Consider the following 13,731-nt stretch of genomic DNA (forward strand, 5'->3'; position numbering starts at 1 on the left):
ATTGATTTTTTTTTTTATTATTATTGACGATATGTTTCGAAATGCGAAAATATTTTAAAAAAATAAATAAAATGCAAACTTATTTTAACTGCTGATTCAATTAAAACACACATGTTGTTTATATTTGTATTATTCTTATTCGTACTAACTAACTGCTCTCATAGAGGTCAGCATAAGAGCTTACACACTTAAAAAGTGACTGTGTTTCCTGGATGCTAGGTGACAAATTTTCACAGATTTTAACTATTCTTTCTTTCTCCCTCTCTCTCTCTCTCTCTCTCTCTCTCTGTGTATATATATATATATATATATACAGAGAGAGAGATAGATAGGGAGAGAGAGAGAGAGTACGCGAGCGGGTATGCAGGTATATGTAATACCTCAAGGAGATGAACGCCTCTGCTTTGCATAGTTTCAGCCCATGATTGGACATATATATATATATATATATATATATATATATATATATATGTCTTCGTTTATGTGTATGTGTATGTACATATCCAGTTGCTAGAGAGGTTAAACTTCATGATAATAAAATATGCACACCATACTGCTGCTCAGTCATCTCACTATTCAGTTTGTCACTATGCAATCAATAGAGAGGGTAAAATATGTGTAGGACAAACATATGTGTCGTGATCACAATGTGCAGATATCTTTCTAAATATAATGAAAAGAAAAAAACTCTCATGGCGATAATGAGTAGTTACATGCACAGTCTTGGCGGGCTGGAATTACATAGCTGCAAATCTGCACATAGGCGGTCAGTGATTTATATAATATCGTCGACTAGATCGCTTACAGGGTGGAAGCAATTTCGGTTGATGATCTGGTGTCTGAGTAGTGTTTTCTACGGATTCACTGCTCACCCAAGGAAATGGGAAGAGTCTAGAAAAGGTGACCTAAAAATTGTCTATCCTTTTATTAGCTGGTCGGCTTCCTGCGGTTGGCAGCTGCTCTATGTTTGCAGAAGAAACAAGAAAATCAAAATTTTATCAAGAGAAGAATAACTAATTGTGGCTACAAGCAAAACTTTGCTGGATCTCCTAGATGAGCTGTTGTTGGAAGGAAGCTCGCTAGATACAGCATAGACATTGCGACATTATCTGAAACACACTTGAGTGATGAAGATCAATTGATCGAAGTGGGTTCGGGGTTTACCTTATTCTAGAAGAGAAAGTCATCAGGGCTGAGGCGAGAAGGTGGGATTGGCTTTGCAGTGCAGTCTGGTTTGGTGAAGAGGATTGAACACCCAATCTGTGTAAACGACAGAATTATGATAATGCGCTTCCCTCTTGCACACAGTAGGTATATGATCATTTTATCTGCGTATGCCTCTACCATTATGAAGACTATCACAGCTTTTTTTCAAAATCTCAGCGGTACCATTTTTTTCTGTTCCTTTATTTGAAAAGATCTTACTCAAGGGTGATTTAAATGCAAGAGTGGGCAGGAATCATCACACCTGGGACTCTCTCGGCCAGTTTAATGCCAGATTGAAGTCAACGGTAATGGGCTGAATCTTCTCCATCTATGCACTCAGTTTGCCCTTGCTATCTATAACATTTTCTTCAGTCACAAGGAGGCCCATATTTTTTCTTGGACCCATCAAGGTCACTTGATTGCGTCATTTCATGGAGGGCAGATTTGCAGAATGTTTGTTGTGTGCGTGTCATGCGTTGAGCTGAATGCAGCACAGATCACTTTTTGGTCCGCGGAAAACTTAAAATTTGTATAAAGAGGAAATATAGAGCAGATGGTGTTGAGATTCTCAGGCAGGTTGATATATTCAAACTGGATGATCCAAGTGTACGTGAAAAACTTCGATCCATAGTTAATTCTTATGTTTCTATGTATCGTGGGCGTGTTTTAAAAATACACCCTATGATATAAGTGTAGATGTTCTTGGCTTCCGCAGATCGAAGCATCTAATTTGGTTTGATGATAGTAATTCTTAAATAACTCAACTCTTGAGGGCTAAAAGTGTGTCGCATCATAAAATGTTATCTGTCTCTCATGAAAATTGGGAATCTATCCAACGGTCATTGGATGCAAACAAAGGTCTGCTCCACAGGTGACTCCGCCAAATTATAAATCAGTGGCTAAACTCTCGAACCAAATCCAGATGTCCTTCGATCGTAAAGACTCCAAATGCATGTACCATTTGCTTAAAAAGCCTTTGGTCCTCGAGCACTGTCATATTCCCTACTCTCGAGTGATGGAACTACTCTTATAAAGGATCCTAACAAGATTCTCCTTCGTTGAATCGAGCATTATTCTAATCTCTTTGACAATCCCTCGGATGTTGACGAAAACGTCATCAATAGATTTTTGGCACAACAGAAGATTTCCATGAAATGTTTGAGTTCACATCTCAAAAAAATTAGAGGTGCAATCAAGAGAATAAATATTGGAAAGGATGTTCTCTTACATGGATGTGATAAGCTTGTTCATGAAATTCTTCATCTTATTACTAATGTCTGGAAAGGTTTTACTGCCCATCAGGATTGGGTTGATGCAATTCTTATATCATTGTACAAGGGGAAGAGATTAAAGACCGACTGTGGGAGTTACCGTGGGATACGTTTGTTCGAAGCAGTTGGCACAGTGTTTCTAAAAGTTCTACTTAATAGATTATTTTTATTTTTATTTATTTTTTTTTATTCAATTTTCACCCCAAACAAGGCACAGTGCCACTTTGAAGCAGGGGGCTACTATTAGGGAATTAATTAGCGGGGTCATTATGAGGGGAGAAGAGTAGAAAGATGTTTGTTAACATTACACTTGAACTTCTGCATATCATTGCAGTTGGGAAAGCAGAATCCCGGAAGGGAGTTCCAAAGACCCGCAGTTCTGGGGAAGAAACTATTGGAGTAAAAGGCTTTCTTGCACCTAGGGATCTCTACTGTAAAGGGATGAGACTTAGTAGCTTGTCGGGTTTGTCGGGGGTAGTTACGTCAGAGCATTCACCATTAAAGTATTTGTAGAACAGGCAGAGGGATGCAACATATTATTATTATTATTATTATTATTATTATTATTATTATTATTATTATTATTATTAGTCCGTCTGTCATTCCAGAAAGTAAAAGTGGTTTTCGTCTTGGCAGAGGAACCATGGGCATGATATTCTCCGCCCGGCATCTGCAGGAAAATTGTACGGAACACCATGTTGTTCCGCTTTATCTGTTTTTGTATATTTCACCAAGGCATTTGATACGGTAAACAGAAATGCCATATGGACAATACTGGAAATGTTCGGATGCCCGCCTCAATTTCTGCGGTTACTCAGAGAGTTCCACGTTAATATGAAGTCACGCCTAAACTTCAATCGATTTCATTAGAACCAATCTAAGTTGACAATGGCGACGATCATTTTACACACACACACACACACACACACACACACACACACACACACACACATATATATATATATATATATATATATATAACAGTAAACGTGTCTGTGTGTCTATTGGTGTGTCTGTGTGTCTGTCTGTGTGTCTGTGTATATTTCCCTACGCAATAACTCTGTGTGTCTGTGTATATTTCCCTACGCAATAACTCTGTCAATTTTAGGTCTACAGACTCGAAATTTGATATACAGCCTTCGGCCTCGAATCTGGTTGTTAAGGGGTCAAAGTTTAACGATTTGATCTTTGAGAACTCTACCAAACTCCTCTTACAATTTTGGGTCTACACACTTGAAATTTTAGATATAGGTTCCTTGGACATGGATCTAAGTTAATAACTTTATTTGAGCTAAAAACAATAAAATTTAAGGGGTCATAATAGGGTCAAAATTTTAAAAAAAATTGACCTCTGCGGTCTCTACCAAATTACTCAGACAACTTCTGGTCAAAAAATTAAAAATTTTACATAAAGCGTATTCAGAGATAGGGCAAACTTTTTAATCAGTTGGGCTCGAAAAATTTTTAGTTACCAATATATAATTGTATACATTTATGTATGTTTTCATGTCTGCCTACAATTTCGACAGAGGCGACGGATTTTCACAAGATCAGTATCGTTTTGAAGTTCGATCTTTAAGACCATAAATATGGAAAAATTGGCTAAAAAAATTAATATCTTCACCTTCAACTGCCCACCTTTCTACATGGGGATGTTGCTTTTTTCGCCGATATTTTTGAAAGTCATCCTCTCCTTTCGAGTATCTAGCCTTAATTTAAACCGGCGTCACTTCGTAACAGCAAAGATGTCAGGTTTTTCGGCGTTCTTTTCTTCCTTTGCGGTAGGGTTTAAGCCTGCCTTCCTACCACCACTTTTTTTTTTTTGCTCAACACACACCTCAAAACACCCGGGCAACGCCGGACTGAAATGCGCGTATATATATATATATATATATAAATATATATATATAAATTATTAATTGTAAAAAATCCAAATAACATGCTCCAGAAAAAATTATGTATATATATATATATATATATATATATATATATATATATATATATATATATATATATATATATATAATTTAGCTATGTTGTTTTTATATATTTGCAATTACTAGATTCACTCCTAAACTGAGTATTTGGACTTTTATATCATATCAGCTCGAAGTAATAATGTCATCTAAATGTAATTTAATCTAATTTTTTTCTGGAGCATGTTATTTGGATTTTTTACAATTAATAATTATTGCAAAAGTAATATATTTGAATGAATAATGTATTATATGATCACAGTCACTTATCGAAACTCTTAGTATTTCTAATATATATATATATATATATATATATATATATATATTTCTAATATATATTTCTAATATATATATATTTCTAATATATTTCTAATATATATATTTCTAATATATTTGTAATATATATATATATATATTTCTAATATATATATATATATTTCTAATATATATATATTTCTAATATATTTCTAATATATATATTTCTAATATATATATTTCTAATATATATATATATTTCTAATATATATTTCTAATATATATATATTTCTAATATATTTCTAATATATATATTTCTAATATATTTCTAATATATATATATATATATATATATATTTCTAATATATATATATATATATATATATATATTTCTAATATATATATTTCTAATATATTTCTAATATATATATTTCTAATAAGTATATTTCTAATATATATATTTCTAATATATATATTCTAATATATATATTTCTAATATATATATATTTCCAATATATATATTTCCAATATATATATTTTCAATATATATATATATTTCTAATATATATTTCTTTTATATATATTGAAATTTCCATAGTAACTGAAAACTAATTAATGAGCATTTCGTGAATGTTTATTTCTTTTTGCATTTCATGATTTTATTCAATTAAAATAATGTCATAGATCTTATAAAAATCATGATTTTTGGCGTAAGAGTATCTTACATTATTATATTGAGTCAATCTTTGTACGAGGGGCATAGAAATTATACAAAACAATTGCGTTGCGGGAGTTAATGTTTCCCGTATTACTGTAATATATTATCAAATATTACTGTTGTATATTATCAAATATTACTGTAGTATATTATCAAATATTACTGTAGTATATTATCAAATATTACTGTAGTATATTATCAAATATTACTGTTGTATATTATCAAATATGATAGGTAGTGATGCGTTGATATATGCGTGTGTATCCAACGCGTCTTTGTGTTTATGTCTGTGCTACATATGTTTTTTACTCACATTTTATATGCACACAGTTGCGGACGTTATACATGCACTGAAAATATATGCCAAGTTAATCACCTTGTCATCGATCGCTGTCTGTCTCACCATTTTTTTGTCAGAAGTCAAATCAATTTCCAACGGATAAAAAAAACTTAATAATTTAGTAATTATTGAAAATAATTTTTTTAAAATATATACCTGTGAAAAACAAGTAAGGCCTAGGTGTTGATCGTTCTTTCATTATACCATGATAAAAACGTATTCGTATATGTTTTATATACATTTACATATATTTTAGATTAGGATTAATAAAATATAGACTTTTTACTTAATAAGAATAATCATGAGTGTCATTCTCACAATGTTGAAGTTGATGTGACTGTTTCTATTTTAGAAAACTTCAATGGAATGTGCTGCATTCGTAACACAGTACAAATAAGGAAGTGTGCGCGAGAAGAGAAAGAGAAAAGCGAGAAAAATGTACCACATACTTGGTGAAGGAAGAAAGTCGATGTCGAAGAAAATATACGTGTAAAGGCAAAAACGAGAATTGGGCTCGCTGGTACTGCCATGCGGTCGAAAGAAAAAGAAGCACACAATTTAAAGTAAACATTTGGCAGCGTGGGATTTTTAAAGTGGTGCTGATAAATACTTCTGTTAAAAATAAAAATCTGTCGACCCGGATGTTATATATTTCCAGTTTTATTGTTATGGATTACTAAAGTAAATAGAAACGTCATGGTTACATATTGATACTTAGGTATTATGCCTCATCGACACATACTCCTGACTATGCAGCAGTAGATTTCAACCTCTTCATTGCTAAGGTCCCTAGATGTTAAAAAGCATTGTACTCAAATAGTTTATTGTCTCCGACTTCGATAACTTTGGAATTTCATCCATGTTTACTGATTCCCCAAAGCTTAAGTTTAAATGTAATGTGAACAAATATTCTGCTACTTATCTTCACATTCTCTGAAGACCTGATCACAAGTGGTTGCTCTTCGAGTAAAAGTAAAAATAAAAATTGTAATACGTTTGTTTGGGTTGGAAAAAACTAAAATAAATAAATAAACCATCGACTCTTTCCATGTGCGTCATATATATATATATATATATATATATATATATATATATATATATATATATATATATATATATATACGGACATTTTGGCAGCACGTGTTTTTAAACAAGTCTAGTTAATAAATTACAAATTCTTTATATTTATGGTTTCAAATATTTGTATGTATATATTATAAACACGCACATGCATATATATATGTGTGTGTGTGCGCGCGTGTGTGTACATATATATATATATATATATATATATATATATATATATATATATATATATATATATATACAGGGTGCCCACAAAGTCTGGCTACATAATCTACAGCATGCTTCCACAAAGTCTGGCTACAATAATAGTGGCCTTTTGGCCAAGATGAAAGTGTAGCATCTGTTCCGGCAGATACTGCACTTAAGATAATTTGTACCAGTCAATGGAGGGGAAACCCTCTATACTGGGACAATTATTATTTTTGGTAACCAGAGTGACCCCTTTTAGGGGAGCTGGTTTTTACCTCACATTAAAAACGGCCTTGTGCCTAATTTGCTCAGTGGGGGAGCAAATAAATACCATCTGTTCCGGCAGATACTGCAAGCTATGACTAGCTAGGACTAGCTATGACTAGCAAAGACCAGATGTGGGGGCAACCCCACATGCCTGACCTTTAACCAGCTCCCATTTCCCACCTCTCTGGAGCTGGTTCCCCCTTTCCCTTCCCCCTCCCTTCACTCCTCACATTAAAAATTGGCCTTGTGCCTAATTTGCTCGGTGGGGGAGCAAATAAATACCATCTGTTCCGGCAGATACTGCAAGCTATGACTAGCAAAGACCAGATGTGGGGGCAACCCTACATGCCTGACCTTTAACCAGCTCCCATTTCCCACCTCTCGGGAGCTGGTCCCCTTTTCCCCTTCCCCCTCCCTTCACTCCTCACATTAAAAATCGACCTTGTGCCTAATTTGCTCGGTGGGGGAGCAAATAAATACCATCTGTTCCGGCAGATACTGCAAGCTATGACTGGCTATGACTAGCAAAGACCGGATGTGGGGGCAACCCCACATGCCTGACCATTAACCAGCTCTTATTTCCCACCTCTCGGGATCTGGTCCCCTTTTTCCCTCCTCCCTCCCTTCACTCCTCACATTAAAAAACGGCCTTGTGCCTAATTTGCTCGGTGGGGGAGCAAATAAATACCATCTGTTCCGGCAGATACTGCAAGCTATGACTAGCTAGGACTAGCAAAGACCAGATGTGGGGGCAACCCCACATGCCTGACCTTTAACCAGCTCCCATTTCCCACCTCTCGGGAGCTGGTCCCCTTTTTCCCTTCCCCCTCCCTTCACTCCTCACATTAAAAATTGGCCTTGTGCCTAGTTTGCTCGGTGGGGGAGCAAATAAATACCATCTGTTCCGGCAGATACTGCAAGCAAAGACCAGATGTGGGGGCAACCCCACATGTCTGACCTTTAACCAGCTCCTATTTCCCACCTCTCGGGAGCTGGGCATCTTTTTCCCTTCCCCCTCCCTTCACTCCACACATTAAAAATCGGCCTTGTGCCTAATTTGCTCGGTGGGGAAGCAAATAAATACCATCTGTTCCGACAGATACTGCAAGCAAAGACCAGATGTGGGGGAAACCCCACATACCTGACCTTTAACCAGCTCCCATTTCCCACCTCTCGGGAGCTGGCCCCCTTTTTCCCTTCCCCCTCCCTTCACTCCTCACTATAAAAATTAGCCTTGTGCCTAATTTGCTCGGTGGGGGAGCAAATAAATACCATCTCTTCCGGCAGATACTGCAAGCTATAACTAGCAAAGACCAGATGTGGGGGCAACCCCACATGTCTGACCTTTAACCAGCTCCCATTTCCCACCTCTCGGGAGCTGGTCCCCTTTTCCCCTTCCCCCTCCCTTCACTCCTCACATTAAAAATCGGCCTTGTGCCTAATTTGCTCGGTGGGGGAGCAAATAAATACCATCTGTTCCGGCAGATACTGCAAGCTATGACTAGCTAGGACTAGCTATGACTAGCAAAGACCAGATGTGGGGGCAACCCCACATGCCTGACCTTTAATCAGCTCCCATTTCCCACCTCTCGGGAGCTGGTCCCCTTTTTCCCTTCCCCCTCCCTTCACCCCTCACATTAAAAACCGGCCTTGTGCCTAATTTGCTCGGTGGGGGGGGGCAAATAAATACTATCTGTTCCTGCAGATTCTGGTAAGCTGTGACTAGCACAGACCAGCTATCACTAGCAAAGACCATATGTGGGGGTAACCCCACATATCTGACCTTTGTCACTGAAGGGGCAACCCTTCATACCAACAGTTTCTAATCTGGCCCCCACTTCCCTCCTCTCGAGAGCTGGATCCCCCTTTCCCGCCCCTTCCCCCTATCTCCACATTAAAAAACGGCCTCCTGCCTAATTTGCTCAGTGGGGAAGCAAATAAATAAAAAGTGTAGTATCTGTTCTTCAGATGCTGCACTTCCATTACTTTTTTTATTTTGGTGGAGGAGCAGTCCTTCACGACTGAGACAATTTTTATTTTTGTACCTTTTCTCCACGTGAAAAAACGACCCTAGTCTCTAACTCTGTCCCGTTGGGAGGCATTGTAAATAGGTACATTATGTAGCCAGACTTTGTGGACACCCTGTATATATGATAAATTATCAGCGCCAAGCCTTGTATATTAATTTTGGTATTTTTTCTAAATATAGCGAAATTTCTCGCGTTTTGAAAAAAGACCAGCAAATATATGCACAGCTTAGCGCTGATGTTCAACCAGACCTGTATAAATAAAAGAATGCTACCCAAGTATACGAATATATATATATATATATATATATATATATATATATATATATATATATATGTATATATATATATATATGTATATATATATGTGTGTGTATATGTGTGTATGTATATTTTGCACTATATATATATATATATATATATATATATATATATAAATATCAAATGTTAAATATGTGTATTGCAAAAAAAATCAGAAACGAATATCTATTTCCACATCAATAGAGCTTTTTAAATCAAATTTATACCGACGTTAAAACAGTTTTAATTAATAATTTATCATCAGTACCAGATGTATATGATTCCAAGCTGCTTTTTAGGCAGAACATTTTAGGTTGATATAAATTTGATTAAATATATTATTAGTTCTAAAAAGCAGGGAGGGTTTCAGCGATTACGGGTTATTAAATTATTACTGGCAAAATAATTTTTCGACGAAAGACTAAAAAATACATTATTGTATAAAATTAAATGGCTTTAAAGATAAAAATGTCTCCAAAACTTTATATACAAGGTGCCTTATTAAAGTTTCCAGAATTTTGTTTAAACATTTACAATACAATAGACGCTTTAAAATTCAGTTTGTCATTGCTCTACATCTTTTGAGATAGCTGACCAATTTTTATGATTTCAGGTTCAAATGTATAGCTATAGCAAAATTGGAATACACCCTACTAAAACCTGATTATCATAGCCGGTGAATTTCAAGCAATCTTGATATGAAGATATTTTAGAAGAACGAGATGCAATAAAGTTCTGTGTTAAACTTGATAAAATGCAACAGAAATTTATGGAATGCTTCACAGTGCTTTTAAACCATTTTTCATGCATCAGATTCTGAGTGGCATAAAAGATTCAAGGAAGGCAGGGAGTTTGTGAGGGATTATGAGAAGTGTGGGAAGGAAGTTAGGACACTAGAGATGATTAGTCAAATAAAGAATTTCGTAGATAAGGACCGTCGTGTGTCCATAGAGACAACAAATGCCTTAATGAATCTTGCTTTCCGAGCTGCTGGAAAACTGCTCCTGTGGTACCAGTATTCAAGAATTCTGGCGAAAGAACTGACCCATTAAATTATCGCCCTATTAGCCTCCTCCCACTTTTTGCCAAAATATTTGAGACCTTAATTAACCATGCTCTAGTCCAGCACCTCACAGATGCTAAACTTCTGACCGACCATCAATATGGATTTAGACAAGCCCGTTCCACGGCAGACATCCTCACTGTAATCTCTGAACGCATATACCATTCACTGGACAAAGCGGGAGAGAGCAGAGCGGTAGCTCTAGATATATCTAAGGCTTTTGACAGGGTATGGCATGAGGGTCTCCTCAGGAAGATTAGATCTTACGGCATCACTGGTAGAATACTTAACATAATTAAATCCTTCTTAGATAAGAGAAAAATCCAGGTTGTCCTCGACGGTCGTACGTCTAAACAATATAATATAAATGCCGGAGTGCCCCAGGGATCTATCCTTGGTCCTCTGCTGTTCCTGATATTCATAAATGACCTCCCCGATAAAATTGCCTCTGAGATGGGTATATATGCTGATGACACCACACTCTATAACAGGCACGACAGGAAGACGAATGAACATATATCTAAAGTAATGGCAGAAACACTAGAGGATGACCTCAAATCAGTAGTTGAATGGGGACAAAAATGGATGGTAACGTTCAATGCCACCAAGACAAAACTGGTTTCATTCAATAATTACAAGAAACCTTCTCTAGTACCTATAGCAATGGCCAACAACTCTTTAGCTGAGAGTACGTCTTTCAAGCTCCTTGGCCTAACGTTCACAGGAAACATGAGCTGGAACAATTACATCGAGGGCATTGCCAGGGCCGCTGCGAGGAAGGTGGGCTCTCTCTACCGTGCTAGAAAACTTCTAACACCCGAAAGTATCCTGTACCTCTATAAGGCCACTATTCGCCCATGTATGGAGTATTGCTGTCATATTTGGGCCGGTGCATCGGCTACTAGTCTCTCTCTCCTTGACAAGGTTCAAAAGAGAGTCGCAAATCTGATAGGCCCTAAACTGGCATCAAAACTTCAGCCTCTGTCCCATCGTCGAAACGTTGCATCCCTCTGCCTGTTCTACAAGTATTATAATGGTGAATGCTCTGAAGAACTGCAAGCACTTGTGCCCCCACGACGTGAACACCCTCGACAAACCCGACAAGCTGCAAAATCCCACCCCCACACTGTAGAGATCCCTAGATGTAAAAGATCTTTCTACTCCAGTAGTTTCTTCCCCAGAACTGCTAGACTTTGGAATTCCATTCCAGGTCACTGCTTCCCCAACTGTACTGACATGCATAAGTTCAAGTGCAACGTGAACCAACATCTCGCTGCCCTAATCCCTACATAGTGCCCCAGTAGATGTTTCCCCTGATAGTAGCCCCCTACACCAAAGTGGCAATGTGCCTTGTTTGGGGTGAAAATGTGATAAAAAAAAAATTTAAAAAAAGGTGCACAGTTTGATGTCAGTGTGGGAACTATACACACAGTTAATCGCGACGAACTTAAAATGCGGGAATTTTGTCCTGAGGGTGCTAAGAGAAGATCAGAAAAAAACAGACCAAAATTGACCAAAATTTACATCAATATATTTCCTTGCCCTCCCTATAGTCCAGCCCGTGTTTCCTGTAACTTTTGGTTATTATCTAAGCTCAAGGAAAACATTAGAGGTTGTCATTATAAAGTTTCAAAAAAGGGTCCATACGAATAAAGTTTTGGAACTTATTTTAGGTATATAAATTGAAATAGAATACACATAGTTAAATAAAAAAAAAAATTAACTATATTTGTGAAAATAAAACAAAATAAATTTCTGTTAGGGTTATTTTAAATATGTCACCGTTTTGAATACAAAGAAAACTTTCTCAGAAATAATTGTTTGTAAAAACAAGAAAAAGTTTAAATTCGCATCATAAAAGTTGATTTGATTGCATTCTTAGTTTATCTGCTTTCCCTATTCATCTTTCCATTTTATCATATTATATTTTAAATGTTCTACAGGGTGACGCAAAAGAAACGGGCTACAACTCTAATTAGGCCCCGTTTCTTAGTGTTTTGTCCGAATGAAATGAAACTTTGGTCATAACTAGTTTATTATATTAAAAACATCACATCAAAATATAAGTGTCTTTGGCCTTTTTTCTTCGTTCTACAGCATATGTTCTAGATATACTTTCTATGTTTTTGATATTTTGCGGAGTCACCCTGTATTTCATATACATGTGCGTGTTTTCTCATGTAAGATATGTAAATTGGCTTGCAAAATATGGAGAGTTACAAAAACCTAGATTTTAGGTAACATTTCACGAGTGAGGAACATATTCGTCTCTACCCTAACCACAAAATATATTTTTTAAGTTTACTAAATTTTCTAACACTATTAACTAGTCTACTCTGTATTGCCGTCTCAGGTACGAGAGAAAACTGAATAATGTTCTGTGCCCCAAACGCGGAATTTTGGGAAATGAAATCGCCCTTCCATTATAACTAATTAAAATTCCATTCTATTTCGTAGTAGTTTTGCCGATTCCGACTTTATCTTTGACTGAAAAATAGATTTTGCAGTCTTTTCATTCAAAGCTCTCAGATTGTTCGATAAAATCAATCATATAGAAAATGTCTGTTTAGTTTCTACATCATCCAAACCAACCATTGTTGATATGCTGTAAAATTAAACAATCAGAATAATTAAAATAAACATCTAATACAAATAGAAAGTTATCAAACACGACAAAAAACAACACCAAAGAAATGAAAAAACAGTTTACCGGTTTATGAACTTCGAGTGAATTCCATAAAGTTTTCTCGCGTGTCGATGGATGGATGTTTGAAGAAGAAATAAAACCGACGATAGAGGAATTCGAATCAATTTGTTACCAAATAGTTATCAAATATTTTTAAGGTTTTGTTCATATATATATATATATATATATATATATATATATATATATATATATGTGTGTGTGTGTGTGTGTGTGTGTGTGTGTGTGTGTGTGTTTGTTACTTTTTATTTCTTTATTATTCTGCTGTTTACTTTGTATTTCATCTTTCTTGTATTTTTTTACTTATTCTACAAGTATTTGTAGTTTAT

At 35.8% G+C, this 13,731-nt stretch overlaps 1 protein-coding gene across 1 annotated transcript in view; it reads right to left on the reverse strand.

Annotated features, from left to right (window-relative positions):
- Positions 1-13,731, reverse strand: part of LOC145284974 (cardioacceleratory peptide receptor-like) — a 478,373-nt gene that overhangs the window by 463,142 nt on the left and 1,500 nt on the right. The window contains exon 1 of the mRNA XM_080134078.1: positions 13,409-13,731. This exon is cut by the window's right edge and continues 1,500 nt beyond it. The gene's annotated coding sequence lies outside the window, so the exon portion shown is untranslated. The remainder of the gene's footprint in view (positions 1-13,408) is intronic.

This window comes from Euprymna scolopes, chromosome 9, assembly GCF_053919585.1.
Source record: "Euprymna scolopes isolate OS-2025 chromosome 9, ASM5391958v1, whole genome shotgun sequence".
Taxonomy (NCBI): Eukaryota; Metazoa; Mollusca; class Cephalopoda; order Sepiida; family Sepiolidae; genus Euprymna; species Euprymna scolopes.